The sequence below is a fragment of the Falco punctatus genome (assembly GCF_963210335.1).
Source record: "Falco punctatus genome assembly, chromosome: 2".
Lineage (NCBI taxonomy): Eukaryota > Metazoa > Chordata > Aves > Falconiformes > Falconidae > Falco > Falco punctatus.
The window spans coordinates 60,108,693-60,124,073 of record NC_137581.1 but is presented as its reverse complement, the minus strand read 5'-3'; positions in this window follow the sequence as shown (position 1 = coordinate 60,124,073).

Here is a 15,381-nt window from a genome sequence, read left to right as displayed (position 1 = left end):
CCATGTCACAATCATGCTGAAACCATCATATCTATAGTTTCATTTTCTGCAGTAAAGCAATAGAATTTTGTGTCAAATCTGATTACATGATATGCATTCTACATATAGAATTTATACAGCCGTTGTTATACCTAACTTTAACCATCTTTATTATTGAAAGTTGTGAGAGAGGTTGTCAGTTCTACCAATATAAAACTACTACAATATTTTCTCCAGTAAGCACTTAAAATAGAAATTCAAATGTGAAGTTGAAGATTAAAAAGTTAAATATATTTTATGATGAAAGTATTGCTATTGCTAGTTTTATTTTCTTAGAACTGCAGCTTTAATGGCAGCTTTGAGTTCATTGTTTTGTGTACATGACAGTGTAGAAGTCAATGACAACAGTCCTAGAAGGTATGCCTCTCATGGAAGGGCAATTGAACAAAATGAATGAAAGTTAGGGACATGGTTTAGTGGTGGACTTGGCAGTGTTAGGTTACAGTTGGTCTCGATGATCTTAAGGGTCTTTTCCAACCCATGATTCTATGAGTCTATGAAAAGGGCCATGCACCACTGAGATCAATGTCACAAAATTAGAGGTGATAACATAACAGAGCAGAGACAAGGAAAGCATTTTTGTACACAGTGGCAAACAAGTTATTTTTAATAAAGCTTTGCACCTCATTGACCAGATCTGAAAGGAATGATCTGTTTCCATCAGTACACTGGAAATATAGTCCTGAAGAACATTACCTATGTGCAATTCCACCCATGACTAGATAACCAATTTGGACAAATCATTAGATGATCAAAATAATTATAAAGTTGTACAGAAAATAAGAGAAAAGATAAAGGTCATTCACCACATCACTTTTTTTTTTTTTTTTTTTTTTTTTTAACATCAAAGCAGATTTTCTTAGGAAAAGTTCATGAACCATCTAAGTAACAGATGAAATTAAAGAGAAGCTACTTTTCCGAGACACTCATTGTTTTCCCTTTCGTAAAAGTGAAGACAGGGATTTCCTGATGAAAACCAGCTCAGTTGTACCAGCCAGGAAGTAGAATCTTCATTCCACACATGTTCCTGCCCATCTTCCCCCTTTAGCCAAGGCATAAGCAACAAACAATATCTGCTATTGGATGTCTGAATTAAAAGATAGTCGACAGTGAGGAAAAAGGAATTTTTGCTTCTTAATCTGAAAACATAATACAAGTTTCTCTCTAGTGCCTAAGGATTGTTACCATATGATCATACAATTTAGAGTGATTGGGAAGCAAATAATAGAAACAATAACTAGTATCTTTTGTACAGTTTTACATCCACCAGTCTCTATGAAAGCAGTATTTACTTCACTGAAACAGAGGTTCTGCAATTTACTGGTCACCAGGACATGCACACAGTTATATGTGAACAGACTGAGAACATATTGTAGGTATGTATTCTATCATCAGTTAAGATTTCTTTTTAAACAAAGGGCAATCAGTCTCAGAAAGCCAAATAAATAACTGGGAGCTCAACCTTTGCTATCAGCTGATCAAAATTCTGTAAAAGAATGGAAAAAGAAGGTAAACTGTAAAGCCTGAGTTTTCACAACTCCCATCAGCAAACACGAGAGAAAAATTTTTTACAGTAATTTTAGGTGTGTCTTTTGAATACAGCAAAATTTCACAGCAATCAGAATATCATATTCAAATATATTATAAATTATTACAAATACTTCCAGTGCTGAAAAAATATCAAAATGAAAATAATAAAAAGTTCTTCTGAGTCTGCTGAAATCATGAAAGGATTCATTCTTCTGTAACTAGTTGATATGGCAGTTTCATATACATGGTTTTTATGATAAGAAACTAGTGTAGAAGTGTGACAGTTCATCTATCTTTTAGAAAAATTGTACAAAATATTGAAATATAAAAGGGCAAAATTCTTACACTGTATCATATTCTGTGTTTCAGGTCTCTAGTTCTGACATCCTGTACAAAATAAAATAGTTAACAACAACTGGGAGGTCAACAGCAGGGGGCTGGACTGAATGATCTCTAAAGGTCCCTTCCAACCCAAACCTTTCTATGACAAATAAAATAGCAACAATAACAACAACAACATGCAATTGTGATAAAAATGCTACTAAGAGATCTGCACATCCAAAAAGCCCCTCAGCTTCAATTACAAATGGCAAAAAGCAGTAGGTAGCACTCAATGAACATCCACATGAAATTTAGCGATAGTTTTATCAAATTAGCAAGAAGACATCCCAAGATCTTCTTTAGATCTTCTCTTTATAATATTTCCAGTTTCACAAATGCAGCGTGAAATTTCATGTATGTGCTGAGTCCTTAGGTCCAGTTTCTTTGACCTCTGCAGTTGGCAAGAAATGCTATGGGACAGTCTCTCTGATGACAGGGGAAATATTTGTGGACATTCCTGCAACTAATCTCATCCAGAGTAAAATTCTAACTTAATTCAACTTTTAATTTAGGCTTATTTAACATCATGACAGCACTAAACTGCCTTTTGCCAGTGATGACCAGGCTTCTCCCCAGCGTGATCCTCTGTGGTCACAAAGGTCACGTCTGTACTAATACATGAAATGAACCAGGATACCTTTCCTCTGGTCCTGAAGAAAGCCTCCCTTCTGCTCTCAGAGTGGGGTGGTCTTGCCCACACATACTGTGGTAGACAATGCCTGGCCATGCTCTCTCCCATACTGTGCCCAGATAGCACAGGCCAAAACAGACAAATATCAAGGAAGAATTAAGTGGTAGAGAATTTCGTTGTCCAGGGCTCATGGACTATGCTCTTACCTTGATTCATGAGTAAACCTAAACCACGATGCCACTTAATCTAAGTAAAAATTGAAGCATATAGGGGCATTGAAAGGGATGTGTGCATTTGTTACTTTTGTGTGTTTCTTCCAAATATGATTCTTTTATGCCATTCAGAACACCTTTTCAAAGATAGGAGCACCTTTAAGTGTGGAAATAGTTCAATTTTCTTCATTAGACAAACTGGTTTACAATTAATCTCCCTTCAAATTAATGGAGCTGCCTCAGGAACAAATTTGACCCAATCTTTTCAACTATGTCCTAAGATAGATTGGAGGAAAAAATCTTTAAGTGAGTGGCAATACTAGAATAAAAATTACTAAAATCTAAAGGAGTGGAATCAAACTGCTGCTGGCCAAATTAAAACAAAAGACTTTTTGTGTACACAAATGTAACTGCACTGTAACACTAATCATGATCTTGCCTTCCTACTGCTTTTTGGCATATGGGAATGTAGGTTTCCAGACCGACATGGCTTAGAAAAGCAGCATGCTCAGTGTAACAGCACAGGCATGCCATCAGAAAAATTATTTTAAAGGGAGATCACATTCCATGGGACATTGATCCTGATTTATTGTAATAACATTCTGCAGTCAAGTACAAAATATGTTCTCTGACTTATCCTTTAGTGGCTGACATTCCATTATCTTTTTTTTGTTCCATTGCCTATACTTGTCTGATTTCCCGAACAAGAGCTTATGTGGCCAAGAAGTTCTGTATTCCTTCTAATTATAACAGCTGCTTTTGTTAAAAAGAAATAAAAAAATAAATAAGGTTCCACTTATTTCAAAACTTTGCCGCTCTCAGTTATATAAGGTAAAAATTAGCAGTAATCTACAAGTTACGGTGAAAACCTTGTACCAATATTGTCTTACCAAACCTCTCCCCGTTTATCTTCTTTATCCTCTTTCATACACGAGAAAAATTTATAAGAAGCTGCCACAACAAACTTCTGAAGAGAGATGCTGAATCATCTCGGATTAACCATCCGGAAAGACAGGCTCTGAAAATGAATGAGTGAGCAGCTCGAAAACATATTTTACTTCCCTGTAAGGAAAATAAACAAACAAACAAAACCCAAACCAACTAATCAGATCAAAAGAAGAAGCAAAAGAAACCCACACCATATTATAGGTAAATAAGAAGAAATACTTAGATTTCTGAAATGATGGCATTGCTTGTAAGACTTATACTATTCAACACAGAAGTAATTTTAGTGAACCCCTTCACATCCTTTCTCTATTTTCTTATTTGCCTTGTCTATAGTTTGTAAAGCTTCTTTCAATACAGTGACTTGTTTCTTATGTTATGAAGAAAAAATGCAGATGTGATTCACTTCCTCTTATCATTCTAGAGACTAACGAATGCATTATAGCCTGGATTATCAGTTGTTGGCAGCTAGAACCATCACCCCTTCACATTTATTCATTAAAAAATTCCAGAAAAAAACCTAATAATGAAATGCATAATGAAAGAAAAGCAGAAGTAATAGAAATATTGGATAGGAAGGATGACAGAGGTTCTTCCTTCTTTTTTATCTTTTTTCCTTTTTTCCCCCTGGTTTTGAAATACTTGTTGTGGCTTCTCGTGGACCTGAAAACGAGATACTCCTATTCTGCAGGGCATAATAAAACCACTGCTTGGAGAGGAATTCTAGACACAGCTAGGGGAGACTGTCTCTCTCTTGAAAGTTTTTTTCAAACTTACAGATCCTCCCAGGTATGAACTCTGGCCCAAGTTCTTTGTGTCTTCCAGTCCCTGCGATTAAAAATCATGAATAGAAACTTTGAGGGTGCTTCTGAATAAGAGTTCTGGAAATCATTGTTGTACAATACATAATTAACACGAGACATTAAATCAGCTGCGTGACAGTGTCTGTGGATATGTAACTTTTAATACCTGAAATTTCTGATACTATTGCACAAAGCTGCTATTTATGGTTTTCTTAAACCTTAAAAAATTAAAACACTAGCAAAATGTTTTACCACATTTGTCTCAACTCCAAATGTGTTTTCAAGGTACTTTTTTTCCTGGTTCTGTGAAAGCAGTGAGAAGAAGATGCTTACAAAAGAAATTAAAATTAACTGATAAAATTTATCTTGTCTTCCATGAAAAAGGAATGTAAAAAAATAAACATCACATGAACATTAGGCTTTTCTCTAAATGACACTATTTTGGTGAAATATCTTTGCTAATGAAAATGCATTTTGATTTATTTACCAGTAATTCATTACCTGGTAAAATGCTAATGCTAATTCTTCATTCCAGCTAATAGTTTTGTCATCTGCACGGCAATCAAAGTGCATGAGGAAAAGTATAGAAAGTAAATAATGGCACATTAGATAAACAGCCTATAAAGAGAAGACAGAGCCCCCTTGTATTTAAGCTTCTAGACCCCAACAAGCATTAGTTTTATTTCCCCTGAACTATTTCATATGTGAAAAGAAATCCAAATTGATGCTGCAAAAGATATCTATCCAGTTAGCTCTGACTCCATATACGCTTATTAATGAATGAAATGATTGAGCTCAATCACCCATGGCCTCTGAGCACCCTAAATAATGAAAGGCACAGTACTTCATGGAATTATGATTTTTACAGTGCAGTGTGCTTCTGAACCCAAATTGTTTAATCCTTCGCTTTGAGAGCATTGCCAACAACAACAATGTTTTGCAGTGTAATTGTCTGATGGAAAAGGTCCAATATGTTAAGGAACCAAGAAAGGAAAAGAGGGGTAGGAAGGGGGGATATCTGTTCTTTCTCAATGTCATTTGGCAATCTGATGAGTTCTGAGAATTTGTCAAATTTAAACTGACCATGCCCAGACAGAATTGTTCCTTTTCTGTTTCTTGGAGCAGCTTTGATGGCAAATGGGATATTATTTCTATCTTTCTTTCAGACAGTTATAATATACTCTGTTTATAAATCCACCACCAGACTGATTTTTGTTAAATGGTCTTTCAAAATCTCCTTACCTCCTTGAATAAGCAATACTGACTAAAATGTCATGAGTGCCAATATATATTAAGTTGAAAGTTCCCTTGATGTTTTACTTTTTCCAGAACCACTAGCTACTCTACAGTATTTCTGAGAAGCATATTTTCTTTAAGATTATAAATGCCAAGACTAACAAGCATAATTTTATGGACACATGAAAATAGTATGGTTTTAATTTGAAAGTATATATTTTCTTACAGAAAATGCACCTGTGGTAAAGTTTTTTGGGAAAAGATATTGTAGTATTTTTCTTATTAGTGAAATGATATCTCTCTATAGGGTACTCCCCTCATCCTTTCACAGTCTTAACCTGCAATGTACTGCAATAAAATACTGTAGGAGTTCCAGAAATGTTACTTTAAATAAAAGCACTTCCTGAAAAGCTAAAATATTAGTGAATTAGCATTTTAAAAACTGCATTCTTTGAAATTCAAAAGAACCAGTGTTGAAGAGGGTGATGTTTTGGGATTCTGAAAGTCTCAGAGGCAAGTCCATTGTGCACTAGAAGATAAAACAAGTTTGGATATTTCCCAGACACTAAATTTGAAACATTTGCAGTGTTAGAATTAAGCCACGTTTCAGTAAACAGAGAGGAACTGTGACAAGCTATGATGATTACACAGAATTTCTGCATTGCTTTTGAGCTCTTCAGAGAAAGAATTTTAAAATCTTTAATGCAAACTATCAGCAAGTCTAACCTGGAAAATAATGCAATGAATGGCACCTGGATGTTGCTTTGTTTTAGCATTAAAATGAAGTTAGAGCTCAGTTTTACTTTTAACCATAACAATTACTCTAATTTTCTGAAGACATTTTGTTATTTAATTGAAAATTCAACAAGATGTGTTCAAAACCAGGTATAAAAATTTTAGCATTTGTGAAATGCATAATGTATAAAGCAGCAAGGAAACTGATCAATTCATTATAGCTATGTGGAAGAAAAATTGCAGAGTATCTAGAAGTCAGAAGATAGGAATTGTCTTCATGCCTTGGACACATCCAATAGTTTACTCACTTTCTCCTAGGTCAGGAGGACATAACATTTTTGGAAGTCAGTGCCATGGTTTAACCCTGGCTGGTAACTAAGTGCCCTGCAGCCGCTCGCTCGCTCCACCCTCATCCAGAGGGATGGGGAGGAGAATCAGAAAAGAATGTAAGACTCAAGGTTTGAGATAAGAACAATTTATTAATTAAAATAAAATAAAAATGAAAGAGCAATACTAATAATAACAGTAGCAGTTATAATGAAAAGAAGAGAGAGGAGAGAGGGAGAGAGGAATGAATTCCAAAGTGAAGGGAGAAAAGGAAAAGAAGTGATGCACAACAGAAGTGCTCACCACCCACTGACCAATGCCCAGCCAGTCCCCGAGCAACCATCAACAGGCCCTAGCCAAACACTCCCCATTCATATACTGAGCATGACGTCCCATGGTATGGAATATCCCTTTGGCTAGTTCAGGTCACCTGTCCTGGCTGTGTCCCCTCCCAATGTCCCGTGCCCCTCCAGCCCTCTCGCTGGCAGGGCCTGAGAAGCTAAAAAGTCCTTGACTTGGTATAAGCAACAGCCAAACCCATCACTGTGCTGGCCTCATTGTGCTCACACCAAATCCAAAACACAGCACCGCACCAGCTACTAAGAAAACTAAATTTATCCCAGCTGAAACCAGGACACTTCATGCAAATATTATCAAACTGCTTCCTATTTCTTCAACTATGTTGTATCACCATCTAAATTGAGGATTGTTCTTTAGAAATGTTATGATTTTATTTTGACTAACCACGATACCAGAGTTTTTTATCCCATATCTATCATTTGAACAGATATTTCAGTTCCAGTAAAATCAAATGTATTTTCTATACATACACTGATATGTTATATAAATAAACATGCACATTCATACATATACAAACACCTTATGTACAAAGTGCATACATATGTATTTATACATTCAAGTGATTATGAAACTATTTGAGCGGAAATATTGGAACAAAAAATAGCAGATATTGAGGGTTAATCTAAACTTAAGTCTTTTTGCAGCCATAGCAGAGGCAGTTAAGGATTAAATGGTGAAGAAAGAACATACCTTACATATGTTTAGCTGATTTCATTCAATGTGAATGAATACCTACCTGATATAAAGTGTACTAGTAAAATACATTTGTCTGTATAAACTGCTTCATCCCTAGCAGGATTTGCAACATTTTATACAACAATGGTAAACCAGCAATAATTTTTTAGCTTTATGAATGGTTAGAAATCCAAAATAAAATGCACAAACATCCCAAGAAGGATAAGAACAAATATGCTAGGTCCACCTAGCCAGCCATCATATCTTTGATGTCAGTGATCAATAACAGATACCTAAGGAAAGAGTTACAAAATGAGAGAGGGGGGATTAATCCTTCCCCTGACAGACCCTTTCAGCCTCTGACAGGTAGCAGATCAGAATATTTTACTGGACAATGTGTATGGATCACAGTATTTTAACAGAAGGATGAGTGACTCTATCTACTCATCCTCCACTGCCTCTGCTTACCTATATTTAATGCCCCTTGCGTCATCTGTGGTAATGAGCTCCAGAATTCAATTCTGCATCACATGAAAAAAGTTTGGTATATTTTTTTAAGCAGTCATTAATGCATTGTTTAGTTTCCTCAGTTATCCTTTCCTAAACAAAAATCCTAATCTATTTAGTCTTTCCAGAAGTAGTTAATCATACTTGCTATTCTTCCACATACGTTTCTACAAGGCTTTTTTCTGACCATTGCTGATATTTTCAGAGATCTGCAGTGACTCACAGAACTTCTTTTTGATCAGTAATTAGAACTAATTTAAAGTCTCCTGTGGTGTATATATTGTTAGCATTATATTTACTTATTACTTCACGTGGAAGTAATTGCTTCTACAATTTTGTCACCTCTTCATTTGATCACCATTTTATTCAGTACTGTCTGATCCTTACACAACTATTTGAGGCAGATTCAGATTCAACTCTTCTCAGTCGTTTTCTGTCATTAGCAGACTTTGCTACCTGTTCCCACAAGTTAAGAGGAAACTTTTGTATCAAAGCAAAAGTTTAGATGAGACTGAAAAAGGATACTTGTTTTTAAATCCACTTCTTAGCAATGTTTTATCAGAACCGGTAGGTATAGATATTTTCTTTGAAAAGTATCTGAGCAATCTCATTATGAGCTAGTTCCCAGGGTGGGAAAGAGAGAGAGGAAAAAAAGGGGTGGGAACAACTTAAAAAGGAAAAAACCCACCATTTTTCTCAAAGAGGCTTGTACTTATCTGGGCCACCTTCTTATCTTTTTCTTCATTTCTGCTCTCCCTATGTGAAAAACCTATGAACATCTTTTTCCTCGGTCAGTCCTATTTTTGGCTTGGGCAGACTTGCTAGTTAGTCCATAAAACCTCTTCCACCTAATAGAAATAAGTTATTATTTTATTTAATAGCACTTTATGGAGCCAATGTAATGTTTCTATGCTTTGGTATGAACCTTGTATGGCTTCCTTGACAAGCAAAGATTCAGCTTAGCTTCATTTTAGCTGCCTACATGTTGGTGTGCACTAGTCTAGCCTAATCTTGACACATAGCTGGTAAGAAAACCTGTTAAGGAATGAACTAAAAGCATCACCCAATTTGTATTCATTACATTTAACATTAAACCACAGCGCCTGTTGAATTTTAAGTTCCTAAGTGGATGGCCAAGAAAAATAGGGACTTTGGTTATCACCCCTTTAATGTGAAGTGCATGCTATGATATGATATAAAAATCCTAGGTGTCTGTGTACTGTTCTAATCAGTTTCCCTTCCAGATATCATTGCCAAAAAAATGAAACAATTTTGGAGGTAATACTTCACATCAATGTTAACCAAATGTGATCTGTAAGTGACCAACAAAAAATCAACACAGATAAACAGAAACCCTTACAAATCTGCAACAGGCAGCAGACCTGACACTTCACAAAATGTGCAAGGTGAGCAGATGGGAGCTAACATGGACATCCCTTTCTTCTTGGTTACTGTCATGGAGGCATTGTGTCCTCCCTAGGCTCAGACTTTGCAATACAACAGGGCTACCCAAGCCAACAAGAGGTGCATTCTTCCTGGTGCAGGCCTGGGAGGGAGGCAGTAGGATTGTCTCTAAACCCAGAGAGGTCTCAAACTCTGATGCGTTCACAACAGAAAAAAAAATCCTTTGCTACTGTATTTCCTGCCACCCTCCCCTACCATTGATACCATGTGCTTCCCTGAGGAGATAGAAATGTGATCATGCTAGTTATCGTGGCAGTGTTTGTGCACAGAAACAGGAGATGGCAGCTGAGTTTCCCACAGTCATCCCTGTGTCTTGTAAAATCATTAAATTCTAAAACAGCCCTACCTATAAGTGCAGATTATGTCTATAGAAATGTAGAGCATAACCTTGAGAAAGCGTGTTGTGTTTTTCTTCTTTTTGCATATATCACGAGAACCAGTGGTCCTATTCAGTCCTCAGGGCTGCATCCAGATTTGTAGTTAAAAAAACCTGTCTCCATTCTGCAGAAGTCGTACACTGATAACAACTAGATGAAACAGGCATAAAATAAATCCACAGGTGGAGAAAAGAGGTTTAAGGTGACACCAACAGAAATATATATTTCAATAGACAAAGGGAACATGCTGTAGCTTTGACCTATTGTTGCTGATTGATTGTAGTTCTTGCAGAATCTCATCAAGATGATAATTCCATGTCTCCATTTTATACCCTTGCTAAATCAACATAACCTACATGTTGTTGCCATAGACATTACAGGTAAAAATTACAAGCATTGGTATGTTTAAATAGCTATCAATTATTGTATGACTGAAGCTGATTTAGATAAAGTTTTCCTCTTTTCTTGAATTTTGTAGGATTCATTACTTGTAAGACACATCAAAATGCCATTTTTTGCTTACTTTTTACCATTGAAATAATTCCTCAGCCAGTAGATAACAAAAATATCCTTTTACCATAAAACATTTTTGAATCATGCTCTGGATTTGAAGGCATGGAAATGCAACAACTGACAAAGGAATTTTGATAAAGCTCTCAGAGGACAAACTCAGAACAAGATATCTTCAGGAAAGTTATTACCACTTTAGCTGCATTACTTTCCTTAAGCAGTATGTTTTATTTTTAATCCCAGAACCTCGTCACCCTTGGCTGGCTTTTCCTAACATCCATGAATCACGAAATATTCAAGGCAGCCTACTATTTAGAAATGAGAAATCAATGGTTTTATAAAGCTACTCATCATGGTTAGCTTAAAAGAGGAGCAGAGAGTAATGCGAGATAACGATATCAGAGGAGGTGTCTTGTTAGTTAGGCTCTTTATTTATTTGATGGAGCCTCCAGAGATCGATTCGAAACCTTTAGCTGCTCCAAATCACTCTAGGAAAGTGTCATTGACTGTATAAACAATATAGGTTCCCTAATACAGAAACTCCTATGAAGTGTTTAAATGCTTTCCCCTACTTGACCTTTTTTTGTTTCTTTTTTTGGGGGGAAAAAAAAAAAAAAAGTGTTTTTACCACTTCTAGCTGTGCGTATATTTTAAAAAAAGACGAAAAAAAGAATAATCAATGTAATAACATCTTCCCAGAGGATAGTAAATTAGCACATTCACCTTAATGGATTGTGAACTACAAAACTCTTGGTTCTCAGAGGCTCATGGGTTCAGCAAGGAGCTTTGTTTGCAGTGGTTCCTCACTTTACCCTCTCTGTATGGAGTGATTTGGCTTGTTTGTTCAAATAACGGTCACACATGGTTAACAGACACACAAAATAAATATAAATACCAGCAGGATTGTATTCTTATTTCTTAAAGATAACTTTTGGTAAAGTTGTCAAACTTTTATGCTGGGCTGCATTAAAAGATGTGTGACCAACAAGTTGAGGGAGGTGGTTCTTCCTCTCTGCTCTCATGAGACCACATTTGGAGCACTGTGTCCAGTGCTGGGGCCCCCAACAGAAGAAGGACACCAACCTGTTAAAGTGAGTCAAAAGGAGGGCTATAAAGATGATAAAAGGGCTGGAGCACCTCTCATGTGAAGACAGGCTGAGAGAGTTGGGGTTGTTCAGCCTGGAGAAAAGAAGGCTCCAGAGAGACCTTATAGCAGCCATACGGTACCCAAAGAGGGCCTTCAAGAAATCTGGGGAAGGACTTCTTACAAGGGCAGGTAGTGATGGTAATGATAGGACAAGGGTTAATGGCTTTAAACTGAAAGGGGGTAGAATAAGTTTAGCTATTAAGAAATTCTTTACTGTGAGGATGGCAAGGCCCTGGAAGTGGTTGCCCAGAGAAGCTGTGGATGCCCCATCCCTGGAAGTGTTCAAGGCCAGGTTGGATGGGGCTTTAAGCAACATGGTCTGGTGGAAGGTGTCCCTGCTCATGGCACAGGGCGGTTGGAACTATATGATCTTTAAGGTCCCTCCCAACCCAAACCCTTCTATGATTCTGTGATTCTGTGAAATGCAGCCTTTTCAGACACGCTCAGTCATGGACTTTGCTCATTTGGAAAAGACGATCACTACAGGGGATAACAGTATCCATGAAGAGAGTTTGGAAGTAGGTTTCTACTCATTTCTCTGCTTCATTAAATATCTCAGCTTTCCAGTCCCAGTCCTAGGTTGTGGTCACCTGAAAATCCATATCAAGTAAATTAGTCTGTTTTTTTTTTTCCTGGACTCTTTTGGGATAAAGAAACTAGTTTATCCTGATAAGTGAAGGCACTTAGAAAATTATATGTTGCTTGTCTGAGTAAAAGGGTGACTGACACTAGCCACAATTTCTTATCCAGGTGGCCTAATTTCAGATTTACAGTCCAGGCCTGGAAATCTACTATGACTTCTCTTTTTAATACATTATTGCAACTATAAGAAAGCTGAGAATTAAGTAACATACATTTTCCAGCACATACCTTCCCATTTCTTCCATTCATGTAAAATCATAACCTTTTACAGTTCTGAATATCCAACCTAAACAAAGGTCCCATTGGGAAGGCAAATAGGTTCTGCAGGAAGTTTCACTAAATTATTACTTCACAAATGGGAAAAATACCTAAGTATGGATAAAATTAATTACGCTTGTACATATTTTGTGCGAAGATATTCCTTCTATAGTGAACTTTTGATTTTTGTAACTGATAATTATTAGATGGAAAATTGTTCAATAAAGCAGTGGTTTCCAAAGTGGGGTGTGTGCACCCAGTGGAGTGTGCAAGAGAATTCATTGGGTGCAGGAAGACAATGTTTTTGTGTGTCATTATTATATAAAATATTAAAAAAAACAGTTTATATTTCATCTTTGTCTCAATTTTTTAATTGTGTGGTTTTTAATGTATGTTTTAGAATGTATGTAATATACCAGTGTTGTAGTACATGTACATACATAATAACTTTTTAAAAATGTACATTGGGAGTGCATGCTCAAAATTTTTTTACTGATAGGTTGCACAATCAAAAAAGTTTAGAGACCATTATAATAAAGAATCCATGGCATTTACAAAATCATTATAAGTTTTAGCTTTTAAAAAGACAAGAAAGTTTCATGTACAGAAATCTCTTGTCTAAATTTTGTAAGCAAAATTTAAAATTGCAATAAAATATAAAATATTAATCAAAGTCAAGGGAAGAGAGTACATTAAAAAAAATCTGTGAACGGTTCCATAAATAAACATTCTCCATAATCAAAGCAGCTTATAAATATCATCTTTTTGTCTGATACCAGTGTCATTTAGATTATATCCAATTCTTTCATAATTTCCCTATTAGGAAAAAGGTTAGAGATAAAAGGGTTAGAAATGAATACACTTTAATGCAGCATGGAGAAGAAAAGCCTCTTTTGTAATGAAGACGTGTCTCTTGCTAAAACTAGCTAAAATAAAATAAAATAAAACCCCCCAACAAATTATTTCCTGCTCAGCTATAAAATATAAGCAGCTATGTATATGGAGGAGCTATTTTTTATTATTTTTTTGCCAGCCTTTGACAGAAAAATTATGCTTGGGAATTTGAAACTCTTATACACCATTCACATATACCTAATAAATAATGACAGAGAACTGGGTAAGCCTAGTGGCTTACATGTCTGAATAATATTTACTTAACCAGAACATTTATGCATCTTTTTTTTTTTTTTTTTTTTTTTCCCCTGGGCTGAATGGTTCATATAATACAATTGCCATAGTCATTCTCTCAGCAGCACTGAAATTGCCATTTAAGTGCCATCTGTGAAGCAGCCAAAAACTGGCTGATTCTGCGCCTTTGTTGTTCCGTATGATGTTATGCCTTAGTTAATAACTGAGAATTCAAGCACAGAGTAAGATGAATCTCTCTGATGTCATTCCCTTCATTGTACTTGAAGATCTGTGCCCTACCACCTGCTAAGCTTTCCCTGACTGACCCGTGTTTACCTTCTGTTGGTGCCACTTCCCACTGTGTTATTGATGTGCTTTTCTGCCCAGGAAGCCGTTTTTCTCAATGCACTTTGTTAAGCTCAGGCCATGGGCACACACTGTTCTTTGTTGTACTGTATATGAGGAATGTTTTTGGAGGGGAGCACTGATGATATCAACGATTACGAGTTAAAGTGTCTTCGAAGCCACAGAAGCGACATGCTGCATTGCCAACACACGGTATTGCAGGGATTAAACTTAAAAGCTATTCAATTATGAGATACAAAAGGTCATTCTTTTTTCTCATACCTAAGTGCATTTTATTTAAGTAACAGAAAACTACTTGCTTTTTAATACATAAAATGTGCATGTTTTGGTTGCTTTTTTATTTTCTTCTCTTATCCTTTATAGTTTTCTTCATTTAGCTATGTTCAGATCTGTGCAGAAGTGGACCCAGTGTCTAAGATCAGTAATACTATCAAAGGAATGAAGTACTTTCCTACTGACCACCAAGGAAACCAGATGTGGAGTCAAGGAACTTGCTTCTCTGATTTGACATTTTTTTGCTTTATATCTGAAGGTGTTTCCCAAACTGAAGTATATGCTTTGAATCATGAGTCAGGGAAAGAAGAGGGGAAAAAGGGACAAAAAAACCCTCCTCTGTCAGGATGGCAAATAACAAGGGTAGGGTTCTGTCAATATGTAACAGAGCTGATCATGAACATATTGGACTTCATTTTCCAAAAGGGCAGAAAACTCACCTCTAAAAACAATGAGAAAATCTCCTCTTGGTCTTTTTTTTTTTTTTTTTTTTTTTTTTTGGGGGGGGGGGGGGAGTAGTGTGTGTAATTTTTTTTTTTTTCATGTGGTACTGGTGGTGTTTTCATTAAACCTCTAATACCTGTTTATATTTCCTGAATAAGTGTAATAATGGTGAACCAACTTACTCTCTTTTTTATTCTTGTCATTATTCAGAAGCAAATCCATGAAAAGGTGGCTGTTCACTTATGAATAACAAATCTTGTAAAATTATACCCTGAATGAGAACTTTCCTTTCATTTCCTCTGTGCAGTTTATCTTCTAAACCAAATCGATTCGGACTATGTCTCTGCAAGAAATGCCAATTGTGCATTCTGATCTCAGTTAACCTATCCAG